This window comes from Engystomops pustulosus, chromosome 10, assembly GCF_040894005.1.
Source record: "Engystomops pustulosus chromosome 10, aEngPut4.maternal, whole genome shotgun sequence".
Lineage (NCBI taxonomy): Eukaryota > Metazoa > Chordata > Amphibia > Anura > Leptodactylidae > Engystomops > Engystomops pustulosus.
Window position 1 is genome coordinate 97,339,221 of NC_092420.1, and position 6,000 is coordinate 97,345,220.

A 6,000-nucleotide genomic window follows, 5' to 3' on the forward strand; every position below is an offset into this window, starting at 1 on the left:
CTGGGGATCTCCTGTATATAATGATACATGTACAGCCGGTATAACCTGGGGATCTCCTGTATATAATGATATATGTACAGCCGGTATAACCTGGGGATGTCCTGTATATAATGATATATGTACAGCTGGTATAACCTGGGGATCTCCTGTATATAATGATATATATACAGCTGGTATAACCTGGGGATCTCCTGTATATAATGATATATGTACAGCCGGTATAACCTGGGGATCTCCTGTATATAATGATTTATGTACAGCCGGTATAACCTGGGATCTCCTGTATATAATGATATATGTACAGCCGGTATAACCTGGGGATCTCCTGTATATGATGATATATGTACAGCCGGTATAACCTGGGGATCTCCTGTATATAATGATATATGTACAGCCGGTATAACCTGGGGATCTCCTGTATATAATGATATATGTACAGCCGGTATAACCTGGGGATCTCCTGTATATAATGATATATGTACAGCCGGTATAACCTGGGGATCTCCTGTATATAATGATATATGTACAGCCGGTATAACCTGGGGATCTCCTGTATATAATGATATATGTACAGCCGGTATAACCTGGGGATCTCCTGTATATAATGATATATGTACAGCCGGTATAACCTGGGGATCTCCTGTATATAATGATATATGTACAGCCGGTATAACCTGGGGATCTCCTGTATATAATGATATATGTACAGCCGGTATAACCTGGGGATCTCCTGTATATAATGATATATGTACAGCCGGTATAACCTGGGGATCTCCTGTATATAATGATATATGTACAGCCGGTATAACCTGGGGATTTTTTCAGCAACACAACAAACTTTCATAGCGGCGTCTGATCGGGTCCCAGCAGAGCAAAGAATGTAAATTTCATACCTGGACTGAATTCATTAATTATTTGTGTCTTTAGAAGCCGTCATGTGGCAGGAGATGTCCCCGTCCTCTCTGCTGCCGGCGCTTCATTGTGTTCTGTCTATCACAGCCACTCCTCAGTGTATGCGCCGGCTACACAGATCTGAGAGTGTCTGCCGCTCCTATCAGAGAACACACTTCTACTGACTTCTTTTTCCTCAGTTGTTTGTACAGTGACTCCACCAGTAGAATAGTGAGTGCAGCTCTGGGGTATAATACAGGATGTAACTCAGGATCAGTACAGGATAAGTAATGTCATGTATGTACACAGTGACTGCACCAGCAGCAGAATAGTGAGTGCAGCTCTGGGGTTTAATACAGGATGTAACTCACGATCAGTACAGGATAAGTAATGTCATGTATGTACACAGTGACTGCACCAGCAGCAGAATAGTGAGTGCAGCTCTGGTGTATAATACAGGATGTAACTCAGGATCAGTACAGGATAAGTAATGTCATGTATGTACACAGTGACTGCACCAGCAGCAGAATAGTGAGTGAAGCTCTGGGGTATAATACAGGATGTAACTCAGGATCAGTACAGGATAAGTAATGTCATGTTTGTACACAGTGACTGCACCAGCAGCAGAATAGTGAGTGCAGCTCTGCAGTATAATACAGGATGTAACTCAGGATCAGTACAGGATAAGTAATGTCATGTATGTACACAGTGACTGCACCAGCAGCAGAATAGTGAGTGCAGCTCTGGAGTATAATACAGGATGTAACTCAGGATCAGTACAGGATAAGTAATGTCATGTATGTACACAGTGACTGCACCAGCAGCAGAATAGTGAGTGCAGCTCTGGAGTATAATACGGGATGTAACTCAGGATCAGTACAGGATAAGTAATGTCATGTATGTACACAGTGACTGCACCAGCAGCAGAATAGTGAGTGCATCTCTGGGGTATAATACAGGATATAACTCAGGATCAGTACAGGATAAGTAATGTCATATATATACACAGTGACTGCACCAGCAGCAGAATAGTGAGTGCAGCTCTGGAGTATAATACAGAATGTAACTCAGGATCAGTACAGGACAAGTAATGTCATGTATGTACACAGTGACTGCACCAGCAGCAGAATAGTGAGTGCAGCTCTGGGGTATAATACAGGATGTAACTCAAGATCAGTACAGGATAAGTAATGTCATGTATGTACACAGTGACTGCACCAGCAGCAGAATAGTGAGTGCAGCTCTGGAGTATAATACAGGATGTAACTCAGGATCAGTACAGGATAAGTAATGTCATGTAAGTACACAGTGACTGCACCAGCAACAGAATAGTGAGTGCAGCTCTGGAGTATAATACAGGATGTAACTCGGGATCAGTACAGGACAAGTAATGTCATGTATGTACACAGTGACTGCACCAGCAGCAGAATAGTGAGTGCAGCTCTGGGGTATAATACAGGATGTAACTCCGGTTCAGTACAGGATAAGTAATGTCATGTATGTACACAGTGACTGCACCAGCAGCAGAATAGTGAGTGCAGCTCTGGGGTATAATACAGGATGTAACTCAGGATCAGTACAGGATAAGTAATGTCATGTATGTACACAGTGACTGCACCAGCAGCAGAATAGTGAGTGCAGCTCTGGGGTATAATACAGGATATAACTCAGGATCAGTACAGGATAAGTAATGTCATATATATACACAGTGACTGCACCAGCAGCAGAATAGTGAGTGCAGCTCTGGAGTATAATACAGAATGTAACTCAGGATCAGTACAGGAGAAGTAATGTCATGTATGTACACAGTGACTGCACCAGCAGCAGAATAGTGAGTGCAGCTCTGGGGTATAATACAGGATGTAACTCAGGATCAGTACAGGATAAGTAATGTCATGTATGTACACAGTGACTGCACCAGCAGCAGAATAGTGAGTGCAGCTCTGGAGTATAATACAGGATGTAACTCAGGATCAGTACAGGATAAGTAATGTCATGTAAGTACACAGTGACTGCACCAGCAACAGAATAGTGAGTGCAGCTCTGGAGTATAATACAGGATGTAACTCGGGATCAGTACAGGACAAGTAATGTCATGTATGTACACAGTGACTGCACCAGCAGCAGAAAAGTGAGTGCAGCTCTGGGGTATAATACAGGATGTAACTCCGGATCAGTACAGGATAAGTAATGTCATGTATGTACACAGTAACTGCACCAGCAGCAGAATAGTGAGTGCAGCTCTGGAGTATAATACAGGATGTAACTCAGGATCAGTACAGGATAAGTAATGTCATGTAAGTACACAGTGACTGCACCAGCAACAGAATAGTGAGTGTAGCTCTGGAGTATAATGCAGGATGTAACTCGGGATCAGTACAGGACAAGTAATGTCATGTATGTACACAGTGACTGCACCAGCAGCAGAATAGTGAGTGCAGCTCTGGGGTATAATACAGGATGTAACTCCGGATCAGTACAGGATAAGTAATGTCATGTATGTACACAGTGACTGCACCAGCAGCAGAATAGTGAGTGCAGCTCTGGGGTATAATACAGGATGCAACTCAGGATCAGTACAGGATAAGTAATGTCATGTATGTACACAGTGACTGCACCAGCAGCAGAATAGTGAGTGCAGCTCTGGGGTATAATACAGGATGTAACTCAGGATCAGTACAGGATAAGAAATGTCATGTATGTACACAGTGACTGCACCAGCAGCAGAGTAGTGAGTGCAGCTCTGGAGTATAATACAGGATTTAACTCAGGATCAGTACAGGATAAGTAATGTCATGTAAGTACACAGTGACTGCACCAGCAACAGAATAGTGAGTGCAGCTCTGGAGTATAATACAGGATGTAACTCCGGATCAGTACAGGATAAGTAATGTCATGTAAGTACACAGTGACTGCACCAGCAACAGAATAGTGAGTGCAGCTCTGGAGTATAATACAGGATGTAACTCGGGATCAGTACAGGACAAGTAATGTCATGTATGTACACAGTGACTGCACCAGCAGCAGAATAGTGAGTGCAGCTCTGGGGTATAATACAGGATGTAACTCAGGATCAGTACAGGATAAGTAATGTCATGTATGTACACAGTGACTGCACCAGCAGCAGAATAGTGAGTGCAGCTCTGGGGTATAATACAAGATGTAACTCAGGATCAGTACAGGATAAGTAATGTCATCTATGTACACAGTGACTGCACCAGCAGCAGAATAGTGAGTGCAGCTCTGGGGTATAATACAGGATGTAACTCAGGATCAGTACAGGATAAGTAATGTCATGTATGTACACAGTGACTGCACCAGCAGCAGAATAGTGAGTGCAGCTCTGGAGTATAATACAGGATGTAACTCAGGATCAGTACAGGATAAGTAATGTCATGTAAGTACACAGTGACTGCACCAGCAACAGAATAGTGAGTGCAGCTCTGGAGTATAATACAGGATGTAACTCGGGATCAGTACAGGATAAGTAATGTCATGTATGTACACAGTGACTGCACCAGCAACAGAATAGTGAGTGCAGCTCTGGAGTATAATACAGGATGTAACTCGGGATCAGTACAGGATAAGTAATGTCATGTAAGTACACAGTGACTGCACCAGCAACAGAATAGTGAGTGCAGCTCTGGAGTATAATACAGGATGTAACTCAGGATCGGTACAGGATAAGTAATGTCATGTATGTACACGGTGACTGCACCAGCAGCAGAATAGTGAGTGCAGCTCTGGAGTATAATACAGGATGTAACTCAGGATCAGTACAGGATAAGTAATGTCATGTATGTACACAGTGACTGCACCAGCAGCAGAATAGTGAGTGCAGCGCTGGAGTATAATACAGGATGTAACTCAGGATCAGTACAGGATAAGTAATGTCATGTATGTACACAGTGACTGCACCAGCAGCAGAATAGTTCGTGCTGGATCATTCTGCTGTGAACTGCTGAAGGGTGTGGTTGTCTGTGACTGAGCTCCTGCACCACCTGGTGGAAGACCAATCCACCCAGGCCTGCTCTCTCCTCCCCAGGGAGGGAGTAGGTTTCTGGGATGAGTGAGCCAGGAAAATCCCAGGCTTCTGCCTCCCGGACCAGGCCGGCGGGGGCAGGAGAAGCCAGTTGCCGGCCAAAGCGGAGGGGGTAAGAAGATCTGCCCGGAGCCAAGGACGCAGCGATGTGACCTCGGCTGCCACCCCCAAGACCCAGGGAAGCTGCAAGGTCTCCAGATCACAGAAGATCAAGGCAAGTAACATCAGCCTGAGTGCTCCTCCTGGAAAGCTGAGTGACTGTGCGGGAAAGCTGGGTGGTTCAGCTGAAAAGCTGGGTGCTCACGGAGGTGTGCAAAAAGCATGGGGTGAACTTAAGGCCCGGGAGTCTGCTTCCATCTATGGCTCCCGGATTGCTGAGCACCTCCGTGAGTACGAGGAAGCCGGAAAAGCGCTGAGGAGGCTCCAGGAGGAGATAAGGGAGACCTTGGCCCTAGCGGGGGTGGCTACGCAGAGAAAGAAAAAGTCTGATCTTCTTACCACCATAGACAGACTAAAAGCCGAGGTCACCGCTCTGCAGGAGAAGCGACATCTTATCTGCGAGCACAGCGGTCCGTTCCGCGAAAAGTTGAAAAACGACGCCCGGTTTGAGGAAATGCGCCAGGAGAAGCTGAGAAAGCAAAAGGGGCTTCAGATCCAGGCGGATGATGGCGATGATGAGGAGGATGAGGAAGACCTGCCGTGTCCGTCTGGTGGCCTGCGCCAACACCAGCAGGCCTCGCACGACAGGCTGCCTGCAGAGCAAGCGCCATTACCATCAGGCTGCGGCTCTGCCAACCTGGAGGAGGAAAGTGATGACAGCGGCCAGGGGGGGGCGCTAATGGCTCAGATCCGTCAGCTTGAGTCCCCAGTTCACCTCCAGAACTTTTCCTTCGGCGATGATATGCCAGATGACGACCTAAAGAGAAAGAAGAGAGCCAGGAAGACCAAGGCGTCTCAGGAGGTGAATCTGGTGTTTCGTCCCCTCCCTGTTCCCTCCGGGCGGGCAGCAGTGTCAGCCTGTCGTGTAGGCCCCGTTGCCCAGCCCAGCACGAATCCTGCAGTGGACT